Consider the following 20,816-nt stretch of genomic DNA (forward strand, 5'->3'; position numbering starts at 1 on the left):
AGTAAACTCAGTCATTCTTAATCAATAGCTAATACTGCTTCAAAGAAACTCCACATAATCAATTTGTTAGATCATTCTGGCCCTGAGACCATACCACTTGAGGTTTTTCTAAGTTTCAATTGATGAGATGAAAGAAATCATTCTTATATCTCATAGTACCACTGTATCAGTGTGTAGACTAGACCTACATATATCCTTTCAGTGGGTGGGTTGGGAACATGCACATATAAAATCTTTCATGAATTTGAAATTTTAAGTTATCTATTGAATTCATTCTCAACTTAAAAGTTAGGTACGACTACATTTATACTTTCAATGCTAGTTTTCTTTTTTTTTTATTTTCTGCTGAATGCAGTTTCATTTAATCTCAATGAAAACTTACTGAGCATCTGAAATATTAGGACATTCATAGAGATGAAATATGTAGAAATCTATCTGTTCTGTCATACAAAGCCACTGAAAATATTGTCAATATTGCAGTACTGTTAAGACTATAAGGTCCATAAAGGTATGGGTTTCATCTACAATTGAATGTACCCAATTTACATATAAAATTCTATGTTATTTGAGCATAACCCAGGACACGAACTTACAGATTTCAGGGCATAAGGGCAGTAATCAGACTTTGCCCTGCATCAGACCACTTTGGGAAAATGGAAATTTTGTAGGTTCTCAGACTTCCTCTGACATCTTGGAATAAAATAACACTCAGTTCAGTGGCAACACCATCACCCAAGACTTTCCTTACATAAGTGTGACAAAGCCCAACTCTAATATCTTGTCCAAAGTCAAAAAGCAGGATAGAAGAATGGGCAATCTTAAAAAGAAATCCTTGAGATAATGAGCTATTATGCAATAGCAGGGGTGCCTCAAAGAAAAACAGGAGTTGGACAGAAACTAAACTAGACTTCCTGGAAGAGAAAAGGTAAAAGTTTAAAAAGAGAGGGTTTTTTTTCTAATAAGTGGAATGAGAGTCCTCAAAGGAAAAAAGAAAACTTGGAAAAATATATGAACTATGGCAGAAAGAATTGGAAAGGGAATTATCAGCTTGGTACAAAAGAAATAAAACATTTCCCAAACAACAATCTCTCTAAAATTAGAATAGATGAAGTAGAAGGCAATAACTGCATGAAGCAACAAGAAACGTTAAAAACAATTAAAAGTCTGAAAAATAGGAGAAAATTAATTCATATAAAGAATAACTGAAATATAAAACAGATTAAAGAGAAATAAAATAACAATCATTGAACTTCCTGAGCACGATGGTAAAAATAAACAAAACTCAGATATTATATTTCAAAATATCTTAAAAGAAAACTGGCCAGAGCTCTTAGAACAAGATGATAAGGAAGAAAAAAAGAAAGGATTCACTTGAAAGAAAACCCACAATATTTTTCATGAACATTATAATAAAAATCCAGACCTTATAGATCCAAGAAAAAATGTAAGCTGCCAAAAAAAAAAATTCATGTGCTGAGGAGACATAGTCAAGATCACATATAATTTAGCAGCCACCACAAAAGAGAAATGGAGAATTTGTAGTGCAATATTCTAGAAAACAAAGGCTATAATCTTACTACAAATAATAACTTACCCACCAAAATTGAGTATAATGCCACAAAAAGGAAAAGTATGGCTTTAATGAAATAGAGGACTTCTAAGTATTTCTAATGGAAATACTAGAGCTTCAGAGAAAATTTGCAGTTGAAACATAGGGTTGAAAAGAAAAACAGGAAATTATAAAGGACTGTGAAAAATTATTTTTATTAGTAACTATTCAGAGCTTCCCCTCCCTCTTTCTTAAAACAGTTCAATTCTACAGAAGGATATTACGAACTAATCCAAATGGGTCTAGAGTCCTGCTCAGCTTGTTGTTCAGACAGGTCTGGGAAGATGTTAATTCCTCTCTGTTGTCAAGACAGGTGATATGGACATTGATGTCTTTTTCATCAGTTTTAACTTACATGAGTCAAGACCTTCATTTTAATATAACCCACATCCCAGTGTATTGACCAATCAAGAGTTGATTGGCATCATTTAGGAACACCTGCTTTTTGAAGGACATATAACCCTGTACTCCCAACCCCCAAACTGAACTAGTTCTGAACTGGCCCACTTGGGGGGGCAGTTTTTGAATGAACTCCCAGGCAATGCACGTCAAGTCACCTTGAGAGAAATTAAAATGGTGACACATGCACTCTAATTTAATTTGTCTCTTTCTTAGAACAGACGGTTCCAAATTAGGGTTCGTTGGGTTCAACAGGACTAAACAAGGATAAATTCCTTACATTCAAGTATGAGAAGATAATACATGTGTCTTTAGAGTTCATAGTGGAAATACAATTAGATGAAGCTTAATTGTGGTTCAGTTACATCCTGATGATATTAAGAATAGAAAGAGAAAGGGTAATACACTGCGGCAGAGTGGTTGGAAGATTTTAGAGGAAGTGAAAGGAAAGTTAGAAGGGTTGTCCTACCTTACTAGACATCCATATAAACAAGGAGGAAGTAAATGAAAAGAACAGCTTACATTTGAAACTCACCACCTTCTGAAGCCTTCAAAATAAAGAATATACAAACACACCAATTTGGGCAGAAAAGACATTTATTCCCCTAGGAAATAGGAAGTAAAGGGGAGGAAGAAGGGTAGAAATTAAAAGATGAGTAAATTAATGTAGAGAATATTCCTAAGCAAAAGAAACTCTAAGGATAAACAACAATATGCACAAGTTTTTGAAATATCAAAGGAGGTGGTCATATATTGGGGAGCAGATGAACAATATAGTATATAAATATGATGGAATACTATTGTACTGAATTATTTATCTGTGTAATGACCTATGATTAGAATCAGAATGCCCAAAGGGATTCTTTTTTTTTTTTTAACATGAACAATGTGGGTAATTTTTTGACTGTACATTTGTACTTTTTTCTTTTTCTTCTTTTGTTTCTCAATAGGGGTGGATGGAGTAAAAGAATGAAAAAGTGAATTCTGGATTATTAAAATTTACATATATATACATATACATATATATATATATATATATATATGTAGAGAGAGAGAGACAGACAGACAGACAGAGACAGAGAGACAGAGAGACAGAGAGACAGAGAGAATAAAAGAAGGAAAGAAGGCAAAAGTCAGGTGTTAGAAAAAGTAACAAATGATGACCAATGTTAGAATTGATAATAAAAGGCAATTCTTGCAGAAGTAACAGTGACAACTATTCCTAAGCCCAAATAAACTAGGGCACCTGTCTTTTTCCACTCAAAGGATCCTGAGCTCTGGATACATGTGTTAAGGTTTAGAGGTTTAAGGGTACTGGGTCACCAAAATCACAACATGCAGGTTCTGGCCAAATGCATTCAACCCAGGCCTTCTTTCAGCCAAAGGCAAGTTTTATTGAAGATCCACCACATTATCCAGACTCTTAAGGAATCTGAACATTTGTGAGGTGTTGGCTATATTATAAGAATCTGAGCCCTTGTCTAGTTCTTAAGGAATCCGAGCACCTTAATGGACACAAAATGGACCTTATATATGGAAAGACTGTGAGAGAGATCTAGGGAGAATCTTGATGGGGGTGACTAGGAGGTTGAGAATGAGGTTTAGATAGGTTCAAGCATGGGAAGTAGCAGGGGGCCATCGAGAGGTAATAGACAATGAAAATGAGGCCTAGTCATAGGTAACAGAATTGGGAGATTCGGCATAGGTGATAGTGAAAGGCCAGTTGATATGATTATAGCATCAGGCAAAGGCTAGAGACTTGCTTGACCAAAAAGAGGAGTTTCATGGACAATCCAAGGTGGGGTTTTCTAGGGCCAGTAGACAAATAGGCTCAGTGTGGGCCTGTATCCCATCAGCAATATGCAGATCAACAGCACTTACATGAGTGAGATCTCTCACATGAGGAAAAGAAATTTGAACCGCTTAAACATAAATTAGAAAAATACTTTTACAGAATAGGATTACCTTTAAAACCAGTTTCTTCCATATTAAAGTAAACAGGAGAAAAAGGAGGATAGTTCACAGTCTAATACTAATAATACAATATTTTTAAATTTTATTAATTTATTTTGACTTATCAACAATCACCTCAACATGCTTTTGAGTTGAAAATTTTTCTCCCTTTTCCTCCCCCCCACCCTCTCCAAAACGGCGCACAATCTGATATAGGTTTTACATTTACATACCCATTAAACATATTTTCACATTAGTGAAGTTGTAAGTAAAAATTAAAAACAATAGGAGGAATCATCAGAAAGATGAAACAAAACTCCACAGAATGTAAAAATAAGTGATGGTGATTCGACTTCCATAGTTCTTTCCTTGGATATGGATAGCATTTTCCAACCCAAGGCCTCTGGAGATGTCTTAGATACTCGTAATGCTGAGAAGGGTTCAGTATAAAAATATTAGTCGTTGCATAACATGGCTGTTGTGTACAAAGTCCTCTTGGTTCTGCTCACTTCACTCAGCATCAGACCATATAAGTCTTTCCAGGTTTTTTCTGAAGTCAGCCTGTTCATCATTTCTTATAGCACAATAGTATTCCATTAGATTCATAAACCACAACTTGCTCGGCCATTCCCCAATTGATGGGCATCGTCTCAATTTCCAATTCTTTGTGACCACAAAAAGAGCTGCTATGCATATTTTTGTACTTATGGGTCTTTTTCCCATTTGTTTGATCTCCTTGGGATATAGCCCTAGAAGTGCTATTGCTGAATCAAAGGGTATGCACATTTTTGTAGCCCTTTGGGCATAGTTCCAAATTGTTCTCCAAAATGGTTGGATCATTTCACAACTCCACCAACAATGTATTAGCCTTCCAATTTTCCCACATCTTCTCCAACACTTATAATTTACCTGTTTTGTCATATTGGCCAATCTGATAGGTGTGATGTGGAACCTCAGAGTTGTTTTGATTTGTATTTTTCTAATTAATAATGATTTAGAGCATTTTTATTTCATATGACCATAGATGGCTTTAATTTCTTCATCAGAGAACTGTCTGTTCATATCCTTTGACCATTTCTCAATTGGGGAATGGCTTGTGTTCTTATAAGTTTGTCTTAATTCTCTACATATTTGAGAAATGAGGCCTTTATAAGAGAGACTGGTTGTAAAAGTTCTTTCCCAATTTTCTACCTTCCTTCTAATCTTAGTTGCATTGGCTTTGCTTGTGCAAAAACTTTTCAATTTAATATAATCAAAATTATCCGTTTTGCTTTTCATAATGTTCTCTATCTCCTGTTTCGTCATGAATTCTTCTGTTCTCTATAGATCTGATAGGTAAACTATTCCTTGTTCTCCCAGTTTACTTATGGTATCAGCCCTTATATCTAAGTCCTGAACCCATTTTGACTTTATTTTGGTATATGGTGTGAGATTTGGGTCTATGCCTAGTTTCTGCCATACTCTTTTCCAGTTTTCCCAGCAGTTTTTTTCAAAGAGTGGGTTCTTATCCCAGAAGCTGGGGTCTTTGGGTTTATCAAATAATAGATTATTTTAGTAATTGACTACTATATGTTGCATATTTAACCTATTCCACTGATCCAACTCCCTATTTCTTAGTCAGTACCAAGTAGTTTTGATTATTGCTTCTTTATAATACAATTTAAGATCTGGAATTGCTAGGCCACCTTCCCCTGATTTCTTTTCATTAGTTCCTTTGATATTCTGGACACTTTTGTTTTTCCAAATGAATCTGTTATTATTTTTTCTAATCTATAAAATAATTTTTGGTAGTTTGATTGGTATGACTGAATAAGTAAATTAGCTTAGGTAGGATGTCATTTTATTATATTAGCTCAGCCTACCCTTGAGCAACTGATGTTCTTCCAATTATTTACATCTGATTTTATTTGTGTGAAAAGTGTTTTGTAATTGTGTTCATAGAGTTCCTGGGTTTGTTTCTGGAGGTAGACTCCTAAATATTTTATAATGTCTACAGTAAGTTTAAATGGGATTTCTCTTTCTATCTCTTGCTGTTGGGCTTTGTTGGTAATACATAGAAATGCTGATGATTTATGTGGGTTTATTTTATAGCCTGCAACTTTGTTAAAGTTCTGTATTATTTCAAGTAGTTTTTTACTTGATTCTCTAGGATTCTCTAAGTATATCATCATGTCATCTGCAAAGTGATAGCTTTGTTTCTTCTTTGCCTATTCTAATGCCTTCAATTTCTTTTTCTTCTCTTATTGCTAAAGCTAACGTTTCCAGTACAATATTGAATAACAGTGATGATAATGGACATCCTTGTTTCACCCCCGATCTTATTGGAAATGCTTCTAGTCTGTCCCCATTGCATAGATATGTGTTATTTATTATTTTAAGGAAGACTCCATTTATGCCTATGCTTTCCAGTGTTTTTAATAGGAATGGGTTTGTTTGTCAAAAGCTTTTTCTGCATCTATTGAGATGATCATGTGGTTTCTGTTGGTTTTGGTGTTGATATGCTCAATTGTGCTGATAGTTTTCCTAATATTGAACCAACCCTGCATTCCTGGCATAAATCCTACCTGGTCATAGTGTATTATTCTTGTGATAAGTTGCTGCAATCTATTTGCTAGTATTTTGTTGAAATTTTTTGCATCTATATTAGTTAGAGAAATTGTTCTATAATTTTCTTTCTCTATTTTGACTCTTCCTGGTTTAGGTATCAGCACCATATTTGTATCATAAAAAGAATTTGGTAAGACTCCTTCTTCACCTATTTTCCCAAATAGTCTATATAGTATTGGAATTAATTGTTCTTTAAATGTTTGATAGAATTTGCATGTAAATCCATCTGGCCCTGGAGATTTTTTCCTAGGGAGTTCATCAATGGCTTGCTCAATTTCTTTTTCTGAGGTAGGGTTATTTAAGTATTTTACTTCCTCTTTGGTTAATCTGGGCAATTTGTATTTTTGTAAACATGTATCCATTTCACTAAGATTGTCAAATTTGTTGGCATATAGTTGGGCAAAGTAATTCCTGATTATTGTTTTAATTTCCTCTTCCTTGGTGGTAGCTTCGCCCTTTTCATTCTTGATACTAGTAATTTGGTTTTCTTTCTTTTTTTAAAAATTAAATTAACTAACGGTTCATCCATTTTATTAGGTTTTTTCATAAAACCAGCTCTTAGTTTTATTTATTAATTCAATGGTTTTCTTAATTTCAATTTTATTAATTTTTCCTTTGGTTTTCAATATTTGTAATTTGCTGTTTAGTTGAGGATTTTTCAATTGTTCTTTTTTTCTAGTTTTTTTAGTTGTGTGCCCAATCCATTAATCTCCTGTTTTTCTATTTTATTTATGTAAGCATTTAGAGATATAAAACTTCCCCTAAGAACTGCTTTGGCTGCATCCCATTTCTCATTATTGTCATTCTTTTGAATGAAATTATTGATTGTTTTATGATTTGTTGTTTGACCCAATCATTTTTTAGGATTAGATTATTTAGTTTCCAATTATTTTTAGTCTATCTTTCCATGGCCCTTTATTACATATAATTTTTATTGTCATGATCTGAAAAGGATGCATTTAATATTTCTGCCTTTCTGCATTGGATTGTGAGGTTTTTATGCCCTAGTACAGGTTTTTTTGTATGTGCCATGTACTGAAGAAAAAAGTATATTCCTTTCTATCCCCATTCAGTTTTCTCCAGAGGTCTATCATACCTAACTTTTCTAATGTTCTATTCACCTCTTAACTTCTTTCTTGTTTATTTTTGTGGTTAGACTTATCTAGTGCGGAGAGGGGGAGGTTCAGGTTCCACAGTAGTATACTTTTGCTGTCTATTTCTTCCTGTAACTCCCTGAACTTCTCCTGAAAGAATCTGGATGCTATAGCATTTGGTGCATATATGTTTAGGAATGATATTACTTCATTGTCTATGGTGCCTTTTAGCAGGATGTAGTTTCCTTCCTTATCTCTTTTGATTAGATCTATTTTTGCTTTTGCTTTGTCTGAGATCAGGATTGCTACCCCTGCTTTTTTTACTTCAGCTGAGCATAATATATTCTGCTCCAGCCTTTTACCTTTACCCTGTATGTGTCACTTTTTTCAAATGTGTTTCCTGTAAACAACATATTGTAGGATTATGGTTTTTAATCCATTCTGCAATCCATTTCCTGTTTTATGGGATAGTTCATCCCATTCACATTCACAGTTATGATTACTATCTGTGTCTTTTTCTCCATCCTTTCCCCCTATTTATGCTTTTCTTTCTCCTTTTTCCTTTCCCCCTTCACTAGTGTTTTGCTTTTGACCACACCTCCTTCAGTCCCTCCCCCTTTTATTATCCCTTTCCCTTTTCTTCCCCTTTATCTTACTGCTTCTTCCCTCCTTCTCCCCCCTTTTCTTTCCCCCTCCCTTTTCTTTCCCCTTTTCCCTCCTACTGCCTATAGGGCAAGTTAGATTTCTATACCTAACTGATTATATTATGCCCTTCTTGAGCCAAATCTGATGAGAGTAAGGTTCAAACAATGCTCCCCCCCCTTCTTTCCCTCTGCTGTAATAGGATTTTGTGTCTTTTCCTGTAATGTAATTTACCCTTGTCTGCCTCCTCCTTTCTCAGTACATTTTCTAAGATCAGATTGATCCACTTATTTGGATCCATTTAACCCACTTGATTAGATTTTTTTTTATCATTACATCAAAGTCAACTAATATCCACCCTCTTTATGTATACTCCTTTAACATGGTGTAATAACAATACAGTTCTCAAGGGTTGCAAGTGTCATATTCCCTTGTAGGGGTTTAAACAGCCCCCCCTTATTAACAACATATTGTATCTTTCTGTCCCATTTACCTTTTTAAGTCCTTCTTGAGTCCTGTACTTGAAGATCAATTTTTTTGTTGAGCTCTGGTCTTTTTATCAGGAAAGTTTGGAAGTCTCCTATTTTGGTGAATATCCATCTCCTCCCTTGAAAAATGATGCTCATTTTTGCTGGGTGGTTGATCCTTGGTTGCAATCCAAGCTCCTTTGCCTTATGGAATATCATGTTCCATGCCCTGCGGTGTTTTAATGTAGAAGCTGCAAGATCCTGTGTAATCATTACTGTGGTTTCATGATGTTTAAATTGTTCCTTTCTGGCTGCTTGCAGCACCTTCTCTCTCATCTGGTAATTTTGGAATTTTGCTATTATATTCCTTGGTGTTGTCAATTTGGGATCTCTTTCAGGTGGTGATCGGTGGATTCTTTCTATGGTTATTTTCCCTTCTGGTTCTAGGATTTCCAGGCAGTTTTCCTTTATGATTTCCTGAAATATACTGTCCATGCTGTTTTTTTCATCATGATTTTAGTTTGCCTGCTTTTCCTATCTTTCAGCTTTCTTCAGCTCCTTTTAGATGGGTGCTGCAGGGTGTTTATCTGCCTGGGGACCCCTGCAGTGTTGTCTCCCTCCTTTCTGCTAATGCAGTGGGAGATTCCTTTGAAGTAGAGTGCCCAGGCACCTGGTGGTTTTCTGAGTTGGTTTCCAGTGGCTCCCCCCACCCTCACTGAAGTACTCGAAGGTCCAGGTGTTGGTGTTTGCCTGCTCTACCACCTGGGCTTCAGGATTTCTTCACAATTGGAGGCTACAGGGCTATGACAGCTCACCTGGTATTGGGCTGGAACCAGGAAGGCCAGGACTTTAGGAAGCCTTTGTGTTGTTTTCTTCACCTACTTTCAGATGAATGCAGTAGGGCCCCTTGTAGTTCTGCTTCCATTATTTTTACTGAGGCACTGGGAGACTCATTTGCTGTACTGCTGCACTGTTGCTCCCTGTCTTTCTTCTAATTCAGGTGTTCTTGTGTTTTTTTTTTTCCTGGGTGATATTTTCTGGGTTTTCAGAGGTTTATAGGGGACAGTGAGAGAGCCTACCTTTTCACTCAGCCAACTTGGCTCCTGGAAACAGAAGTCCCTAATACCTATAATTTCAAAGGAAGCAAGTGACATTCTATTCAGGCTACTGAAGGCACATGAAAAGGGCTTCAAGATCATGAAATGGTCTGGTTGAGGGCTATAGGTTTAGGGGTGCTGGGACCCCAAAATTATGACTCATGGGTCCTACCTGAATGAATTTGCCCTAGGCCTTTTTTTCAGCCAAAGACAAGGTTTATTAAAGATTCACAATATTGGCAGGACACTTATGGAATCCGAACATTTGTAAGCTATCTGCTAGATTGTAAAAATATGAGCCTTTGGTTGCATTCTAAAGGAATTTGAGCACTTTTTTTTTGAATTTGAGCACTTTTATGGACACCAGATGAATCTTATATACAAAAAGTCTTTGGGAGGGATCCTGGAATGTAGGGTCTTCATTGGAGTGATTGGTGGTAGAATGGAGTTTAGATAGGATCAAAGGTGAGAAATGGCCTCAGGCCATCCACAGGTAATACACAATAGAAGGCTAGGCTAAATTAAGGGTAACACAGAATTGGAAGGTTGGGCATAGGCAATAAGGAAAGGCCAGTTGATATGTTTATAGTCTCAGGCATGTGTCAGAGATTTCTTTGATCAAATGGGAGAATTCAAGGAGAATCCCATAAACAAATGGGATAAAAATTCCTTTCTTGGGTAAAGAGCAAAGGGCTTGATTTGGGCCAGTACCCCATCAGTCCCATGGAATATTGCACCAAGGGCTAGCTCATCAATCCCATAGGCTTTTGCACCTCAAAAGTTCATTTTCTCAGGCTCTAGTTTCTCCTCCAGCTGCCAACCCATCTAATTTGGATGATTATTTTACCCTTTGATGGGGATGGGACCTGAATCCCTCAAAAGAAAAGACCATGTCTTTGGAAAGAAGAATCCTTGGATGTTTCCCAAATCTCTGACATTTTCCTGAGGCTGTAATCCACTCAACTGACTGTTTTTTGTTTTTTTTTACAATTAAACAATGTCTTCATTTACATTGGTCTACAGCATATGGCTACTCATTTCTATGCTGTTTTTTTGTCTCTGCTTTCTTTCTTTTTATTAATTTATTTTGATTTTTCAACAATCACGTCCATATGCTTTTGAGTTTAAAATTTTTCTCCCCCTTCTTCCCCAACACCCTTCCCTAGAGGGTGCACAATATGATGTAGGCTATACATTTACATTCCTATTTAACACATTTTCACATTAGTGAAGTTGTAAGTAAAAAATAAAACCAATAGGCGGAACCATCAGAAAGAGGAAGCAAAACTCAACACAAGAGAAAAAAAAGATGGTGATTCAACTTTCACAGTTATGATTTCTATATGTGTCTTTTTCTCTACCCTTTCCCCCCCTGTTTATGCTTTTCTTTCTCCTCTCTCCCTTACTCCCCTCACCAGTACTTTGCTTTTGACCAAAGCCTCCTTCAGCATCTCCTCCCTTCTATTATCCCCTCCCCCTTCTTCACCTTTGCCCCCACTGCTTATTCCCTCCCTTCCATCCCCCCTCCCTTTTCTTTCCCCTTTTCCCTCCTACTGCCCATAGGGCAAGTTATATTTCCATACCTAACTGGTTATGTTATTCCCTTCTTGAGCCAAATCTGATGAGAGCAAAGTTCCAACCCCCCTCCCTTCTTTCCCTCTGCTGTAATAGGATTTTCTGTCTTTTCCTGTAATGTAATTTACCCTTTCTCAGTACATTTTCTAAGATCAGACTAATCCACTTACTTGGATCCATTTAACCCACTTGATTAGATTTTTTATTTTATCATTACATCAAAGTCCACTAATATCCACCCCCTTTTATGTATACTGCTTTAACATGGTGTAATAACAACACAGTTCTCAAGAGTTGCAAGTGTCATCTTCCCTTGTAGGGATGTAAACAGTCTGCCCCTATTAACAACATTTTATATCTTTCTGTCTCATTTACCTTTCCATGTCTTTCCTGAATCTTGAACTTGAAGATCAAATTTTTTGTTGAGCTCTGGTCTTTTTATGAGGAAGGTTTGGAAGTCCCCTATTTTGTTGAATATCCATTTCCTCCTTGAAAATTGATGCTCATTTTTACTGGGTACTTGAGCTTTGGCTGCAATTGCAAGCTCCTTTGCCTTAAGGAATATCATGTTCCACACCCTGCTGTCTTTTAATGTAGAAACTGCAAGGTCCTGTGTAATCCTGACTGTGGTTCCATGATATTTAAATTGTTTCTTTCTGGCTGCTTGCAACACCTTCTCTTTCATCTGGTAATTTTAGAATTTTGCTATGATATTCTTTGGCATTGTCAATTTGAGATCTCTTTCAGGTGATGAGCGGAGTATTCTTTGTATGGTTATTTTACCTTCTGGTTCCAGGACTTCAGAGTAGTTTTCCTTTATGATTTCCTGAAAGATACTGTCCACGCTCTTTTTTTCATCATGATTTTCAGGTAGTCCAATGATTTTTAAATTGTCTCCCCTGGTTCGATTTTCCAGGTCGGTTGTTTTTACCAATGAGGTATTTTGTGTTTTCATCCATTTTTTTCATTTTTTTTGTTTCTGTTTGACTGATGCTTGCTCTCTCATAGAGTCATTAGTTTCCATTTGTCACATTTCTAGTTTTTAACAGATTGTTTTCTTCTGTTAGATTTTGTACTTCCTCCTTCAATTAGCCAATTGTGTTTTTAAGGGATTTGTTTTCTTCAGTGTACTTTTTTTCCAGTTTTCCAACTGTGTTTTTTAGGGACTTGTTTCCTTCAGTGTACTTTTTTTCTAATTGGCGAATTGTATTTTTTAAGGACTCTTTTACCTCTTTCATTAGACTTTTAAAATCCTTCTTGAGCTCTTCTAACAAGGCTATTTGGGCTTCAGACCAGTTCATATTCCCTTTTGATGTTGCAGATGTGGTTTTGTTGACAATGTTGTCCTCTTCAGAATTCCTGTCTTGATCTTCACTCTTCTCATATTATGAATCTATGGTATGTTTCTTTTTACTCATGGTGTTTCTTTATTCTCTGGCCTTTAAAGAAATCGAGATCTCCTGCTGGGGAACAGAGGGTATTGACCCACGCTTCTTGTGTTGGGAGGCTAGGTCTTGGTCACCAGCTTGGTGTCCTGGGGCCTCTTATTTTAGCAATTGGAGGCTGTAGAATTCTGGCAGCTTACCTCGTGTTGGGCTGGAATCAGCAAGGCTGGAACTTTCAGGCAATTCTAGGTTGCCTGCTTTTCCTTTCCTTTAGCTTTCTTCCACTCCTTTTAGATGGGTGCTGCAGGGTGTTTATCTGCCTGGGAACCCTTGCAGTGCTGTCTCCCTCATTTCTGCTTATACACTGGGAGATTCCTTTGAGGTAGAGTGCCAAGGCACCTGGTGGATTTCTGAGCTGGTTTACAGTGGCTGCTTCACCCTCCCCCACCCCTCCCTCACCCTCACTGAGGCACTTGGAGGTCCAGGTGTTGGTGTTTGTCTGCTTTATCACCTGGGATTCAGGATCTCTTCCTAGTTGATAGTTAGAGGTTCTGGCAGCTTACCTAGTTTTGGGCTTTAATTAGCAATGCTGGGACTTTAGGAAGACTTTAGGTTTCTTTCTTCAGCTCTTTTCAGATTAATGCTGCACAGTACTTATCTGCCTGGGGCCTTTTGTAGTGCTTCTTCCCTTATTTTTGCTGAGGCACTGGGAGAGCGGTTTGCTGGGCTGCTGCACTGCTGCTCCCTATCTTTCTTCTAGTTCAGGTTTTCCAGGATTTTTTTCTGGGGTGATATTTTCTGGGTTTTCCTCAACTGACTTTTCATTGTGGCTATACCCAATCTCCCACTTTTGTTCTATTACGTCCCCATTGTTCCTGGCCACTACCCACCCTTAATCCTATCTAGACTCCATTCTCCCTTGTCCACTTGGCCCAGCTCCCTGGCGTTTTGTTCAGTCCAGCTTACTGGCCACTCTCATTAAGATTCTCCTCAGCCTACACTTCCAGGCACTCCAGACTTCTTGGTTAGTTCTGGATTCTTCCCACAGTCTTTCTGTATACAAGATTCATCTTGTCTGCATTAAGGTGCTCAAAGTCTTCAAGAGTCTAGCCAAAGGCTCATATTTTTAATATCTGACCCCCTTGCATTAGTCATACAAATGATTAGATTCCTTAAGAGTCTGTCCAATATGGCAGATGGTCTAATAAAACTTGCTGTTGGCTAAAAGAAGGGTTGGATCAAATTCATTTGGACAAGACCCTTGTGCTATGATTTTGGGGTTCCAGCACCTTCAACAGCTTGGTGGCCCATATGAGGAAGCTGCCTAACCTCAAACTCTTCTCCAGCCAAGACTGAAAGGTATGTAAGTTTAACCCCTCTCTTTCTTGCCCTTCAGTTGAGGTCACTCTCCAAGCATGTAGGAAGGCTTAGAGGTGCTTTTAGGGCACAGTTACAAGACTGTCTCACATTCGTCCTGACACTCTTAGGCTCTTGGTCCACTAGTTCAGTTGGAGGCCATGGACCAGGGTATACCTTCCGAAGCATAGAGGACAAAGTCAGACACCCTGTCTGGAAGCATATGCCCAATTCTGTCAATTCTGTCAGTACTAGGGAATTGGGAAACCTGTAGGTGCTTTTTGATTCCCTAAGGCTTGCTCCCTTCCATCTACACCATTGAGTGCTCCTTCATGGAGGCTACAGGGAAAAGTTAGAACAGCTAAAAACATTTTAACAGATTCTAGAGTTTTTGTCATTGAGAGTTAAAGTTTTGAAATACCTCCTTACCACCTTGGTCACTCCCTTCTCCCACTCCCTTCCCTGGAGTCAAGAGGGTATCTTTGTTAACCTCTTTCATAGGAAAAGAGAGTTTCTCCCTTCCCCTCTCACCTTCAGATTTGTCTTCCCCCATCTTGGAAAAGGAAGGAGGGGAGAGGGGCTGCAGCTAAGGTTTGGACCCCACTGGCAATGACCTTTGGCCCTGGGGCAACCTTTGCCTGGAAGCATCATTCAATTTCAGCACATCCAGCTCAACCCCACCCCCATCTCACCCCCAGCAGTCATGGGAAGAGAGGGAAGGGTGATGTGTCAAAGTAAAGAATCTAGTTTCCAAACTTGGGCAAGCCTGCTCTTTTTTTTTAAAATTTATTTATTTTGATTTATCAACAATCACTTTCATAAGCTTTTGAGCTTTAAATTTTTCTCCCCTTCCCTCCCAAACACCTTCCCCAAGATAGCACACAATCTGCTTATTAAGTCTGCTCTTTTAAGGTTGTAGTTTTAACTGTTAATGATGCAATGTTGATTCTCTGTGTAATTTGGAAATACGTTTAACAAAACTGAAGTCACTTGATTGGTAATAGATTTGTTTCAAGTTTCAAATTGGTGAACCTTTTGTATCAGTTATGTCAAGCAACTTTTCAGAATGTGATTACCACTAAAATAATTTGGCTACTGTCAGTTATTTTTTTTAATCCATAAACTTGCCAAAAAGCTTGTTCGGGTTTTGGCTTGCTACGAATTTGCAAATGGAAATAATTTCTAACAATTGGCTTTTTACACTAGGAACAATTTAAATTTGAGTTTTAAATCAAGGAAAAGTTTTGGTTTGTTTTTTGGTTTTTCCCTAAGCTATGATTAATGAAACTTGCTGTTTGAGGTAAAAGCTCATAGGGCCATAAATGATTTTATTTTGAGTTGTCTGATGGATCATAATGATCAGTCAATAATCAATAATCCACCATCTTTGAGAGAAATGCCACAAGCTACTCAGAGAGGATATGGTAAGTGGGAAGTCCATATTTGGAAAAGCTGAGAGGACAATTTTAGCCGCAGTCTAAATTGAGATCCTCCTGGCTCAGATTTCCCATTATATTTCTTTGAAAAGGAATGTTACCCACCTGACTATTCCTGAATCTGGCTATGAGGTAGATTTGATACCTCGTGGTTGGAAAACTGAGAATTACCTGAATCCAAAGAGAACTAAGCATATTCGATAATCAGAGCTAGCAGTCAGCAAAAGATCAATGCAAATGTGTGAGATTTGGCTGTTTTGACCTGAATATGTAGTCATTCAATGCCCCCAAACAACTGAAATTAAATCAGAAACATTTCCAGTTTGGTTTGGAGAGGAGAATTTCAGTGATAATTGAAATGAAAGTCAGTCTCTTGGCAAATTCATTTATGTAACTATTGAACCCAGAGTTGGAAAACTTCTACCTGCAAAAATGTTACTTAAATTTTTTAAAAAGTAAGATCAGATAATTCTGCAGGTCAAATGATTTTAATGGGGGTCTTACACTTTTACTTCTCCCTATATCTAGGCCCTGCAGTCTTTTCTGTCAGATTTGTGTATTCCAGACTACAGGCCATTTACCCACACTTGCTAGCAAACAGCCAATACTAGCCAATGTCTCCCTTCCCCAACCCTCTGCCCCACCATCATTCCTGGATGCAGCCTACACTCAGTTCCAGTCAACCCCCTCAAGGCAGGGACAGCTCCATGCCCCTTGCCAGTAGGAAGCAGTTTCAAAAGACATCATCTTCACCCTCTTACCCCAAAAGATGTGAATCTCATTTGTTTGAGCAGAGAATGATGGGGGTGGGATCTGAATCCCTAAAAAGAAAAGAACATGTCTTTGGAATCTGGACCTCAAAAAAGACAATCCCTGGATGTTTCCCAAATCTCTGACATTTGCCTGAGGCTGTAATCCACTCAACTGGCTTTTCATCGTGGCTTCACCCAATCTCCCATTTTTGTTCTGTTACCTCCCCATTGCCCCTGGCCACTTCCTACTTTAATACTATCTAGACTCCATTCACCCTTGGCCACTTGGTCCAGGTACCTGGATTCTGTTTGCCTCAGCTTACTGGCCATTCCCTTCCAGATCCTCCTTAGACCCCTCCTCCAGGCACTCCAGACTGCTTGGCCACTTCTGGATCCCTCCCACAGTCTTTCTGTATGTAAGATTCATCTTGCCTCCATTAAGTTGATCAGATTTTTTAAAAATCTAGCCAAGGGCTCAGATTCTTAAGATCTGCCCCCCTAGCATTAGGAATGCAAGTGCTTAGATTCCTTAAGAGCCTGTCTGATATGGCAAATGTTCTAATAAACCTTGTCTTTGGCTAAAAGAAAGGTTGGGTTGAATTTATTTGGGAAGACCTGTGTGCTGTGAATTTGGGGTTCCAGCACCTCTAAACATCAACACCTTTGATACTTCTGCTCCCGAGGTAACTCAAAAAAATCATTTATGCTTCTACCAGAGTGCTGTTCTGAAAAGTTCCCCTGCTCATTTGGTAGATACTACTTATGAGTCAACACCTCACCCCATATAATGTTGCTTTTGTACAAACAAAACCAACACAATCAACGTTAGAAGGAAAGCAGAAATCTGGGAAACAATATAAACAAGTATCTCTGATAAAAGCTTCATTTCTCAAATACTGAGAATTGAGTGAAATTTGTAAGATTATAATTCATTCCTCAATTGATAAGTATTGAAAGGATATGAATGGGCAGCTTTCAGATGAAGAAATCATAGCTATTGTAGTCTTATAAAAATACTCTAAATCATTATTAACTAGAGAAGTAGAAATTAAAAAAACTCTAAGATAACACTTCATACCTACCAGATAGGCTAATATGGCAGAAAAGGAAAATGACAGATGTTGGAGATGATGTATGAAAATTGGGACACCTAATGCACTATTAGTCGAGTTGTGAACAAATCCCACCAATTTGGAACAATGCCCAAAGGGCTATAAAACTCTGTGTTCCCTTTGACCCAGCATTAGCACTGCCATGTCTGTATCTCAAAGACAGATTTTTTTTTAAAAAGAAAAGAACCCAATGTATACAAAAACATTTGTAGCAGCTCTTTTTGTGGTGGCAAAGAATTGGAAATGAGGAGATGCACAGCATTTGGGAATGGCTCAACAAGTTAGTATATGCCTGTAACAGAATACAATTGCAGCATAAAAAAATGATGAGCAGGAAGGATTCTTTCAGAAAAGCCTGGGGAGATTTACCTTAATTGACACTAAGCAAACCAGGAGAACATTTGTTCTAGTTATAGAAATATCGTATGATGCTCAGCTGTGAATGATAGCTATACTTAGCAATACAATGATCCAAGGTAATTCCAAAGGACTCGTGAAAAATGTTATCCTTCTACAGAGAAAACTTGGAGTCTGAATGCATTTCCAAAGATACTTTTTTTTACTTGTTTTTTGTTGTTGTTCTGTGTTTTCTTTCACAATGTAACAAAAAGCAGAAATATGTTTTACATGACTACACATGTAAAACTGATCTCAAACCACTTGGCCTTTCAATAAAGGGGGAAGGAATGGAGGGAAGGGATGGAGAGAATTTGGAGCTCAATTTAAAAAAAAATGCTTAAAATTTGTACATTAATGAAAAAATGAAAAAAATGGAATATTAGCTCTTTAAGAAAAAAGAAAAGAAAAAGAAAAATTCATCTGCTCAGATTTTCAGAGCTATACTCATCTCAAACCTCAGGATATTCTTAGATCATCTCTGGATAATAAGAAATATGCTAGTTGTCCATAACAACCTCTTCCATAAACCCACCAAGCCTGTCCCAAACACATTTTCCTGCCCTCAATGGGTCTATTTAAAAATCCTATTAATGAAAAAGTGGTTCACATTAATATATTCATATTTGACCTCTACGCACTTACTCTTTTGATGTTGCCTTTGCTCTAAATGTTTTGGTAGACTTTAAAAAAAAAATACATTCAAAGCCAGATACAAAACTCAAAAGTTCAATTCAATAAATATAATTAAATAAAACACAAAATCTATCTACTTTATAACTATATCACTTTTCTCTCTTACCTTTACCCTCCAACCTATAAGTTTAGTCCAGCTTGATTCCACACTTTGCTTACTAAATTTGGATTCCAGTATGGGCCCCATGAAAACACAGATCAAATTTCAAATTATATTTGGCCACCACAGAGTATTGTCCAGAGAATGTGCTGCTCTGAAGGCAATGATGAAGAAGGTCTACTCTGTTTTAAGCAAAGACACTATTATAAAAGCATGACTTCTCTAAGTGACCACTTTGAAGGAAACACCATTGATTTGGTGTTTTGTCAAATATCAGCATAATACAAAATTTGATAATACCTCATATTCATATCACACAAAATACTTTTTTTAAATCCTGTGATATGATATGATGGGAAAGGGAAAATTATTTACTTCTCATGTGTTAACAGATGATCAAATTTTTAAAATGTATTTTCAACTTGTGATGAAAGTTTCATATTGCATAATAGATTATTACCATTCTGAGTGTCTGATTAGCCATTTATTTTTGAACTGGTTCAGTCTTCTCTTTGACTCCTGAAACTATTCCAGATATTATGATCTAACTGAAAATTTATTAATGTTTTGGGGTTGAGATTTCTAATGTTGGTTTGTGAGGGGTGAAAAAAAAGAGAAAGATGAAGAAAAAAGAAACCAAATGTTAGCATTTTTTATTGAGTAGAAATTAGGGCAAATATTTGCAAAAGACAGAGCAACTCCAGAGAGTTTTATTGCAGGATTAATAGTTAAAAGAACTCACAAATTTGTCTTTCAATATATGTAAGGGAAGCACCACACAAATGGTTAAAGGTTTAGCATATGAGGTGTGACAATAATGTAATGAAATTGATTTTCATTTTAAGTAACCACACCAGAGCTTCCAATTTCAAATGAGACTTGTCCTTCAAAATAGTCACCTGGGGAGCTTGTGCACTTATTCAGCTGCTGCTGCCTTTCCTTAAAATAGGTAGGGAACTCGTCTTTTGGAATTGCCTCTTGACCATTATTAATAACTACAGTACTTTATCATGAATATTTTTAATAGTGGCAAATATCTATCCTTTAAGGAAGATTTGATTTTTGATAGCAGCTGAAAGTCATCTAAAGCCAATTCTAGTGAATAATGTGGGTGATCAATCTGGGAAATCTTGTTTCACGTTAAAAATGAGGCACTTGTCTAAGAAGTAATGAAACTTCTTTTTTCTTGTAGCTTGTAAGATATCTCTGCAGGCATTTTCAGAAAGGAATGGCAAAGATGTTTAAGAGACGGGCAGCATATTGAAATAAGTTCATAACCTCCAACTTAAAAAGGACAAAATCATTGGGTTGCATAAATTTCATTATGTTTACTTTTAAATGTCTCACAGAATTACAATTTTAAAGCTGGAAGGGTAATAGAAGCCATCAATCCCAACCCATTCATTTTACAGCTGAAGAAACTGAGGCACAGAGAGGGTAAGTGATTTGTCCAGGTTCATAAAGCAAGGAAATATTTGGGGCAAGATTCAAACTAAGTTCCTCCTGGTTCTAAATCCAATTATCTATGTGCTATACCACCTAGCTTCCTCTAACAATTTATATGTGTATTCAATCAATCACTCATCAAACATTTAGTAGGAAAGAAGTAATTTATTAAGTGCCTACTATATGTGAGGCTCTATGTAAGTGCTTTTCAAATGTTATGCTATTTGATCATTACAAGAGCCTAAGAGGCAGGTGCTATTATTATCCCTAAATTATAGTTGGAAAAACTGAGACATATCAAAGTTAGATGATTTTTCCAGGGTCAAATCATTAGGAAGTTTTCAAGGCCAAATTAGAATTTAGGTCTTCCTGACTCCATTTTCCAGTGTTCCACATAGCTATCTGTATAAATGACTATGTGGTAAACATTCTACTAAATACCAAGGATAAAAAGATAAGAAAGAATAATTACTGTTGGAAAAGACTGTGGATAGATAGTGTGTGTGTGTGTGCGTACATATACATGTGTGTGTATAGTGTGTGTATGCGTATGTATATATGTATCTATATGTGTGTGCATATATGCATGCTATCTTATGCTATTATATATACATGTATGTGTGTGTATATATGTATGTATGTATGTGTATACAAGATACATGCAGAGCTGAAGGAAGACAAGAAGAGACACAAA

This window comes from Phascolarctos cinereus, unplaced genomic scaffold (genome assembly GCF_003287225.1).
Source record: "Phascolarctos cinereus isolate Bilbo 61053 unplaced genomic scaffold, phaCin_HiC Scaffold_726;HRSCAF=1367, whole genome shotgun sequence".
Classification (NCBI taxonomy): Eukaryota; Metazoa; Chordata; class Mammalia; order Diprotodontia; family Phascolarctidae; genus Phascolarctos; species Phascolarctos cinereus.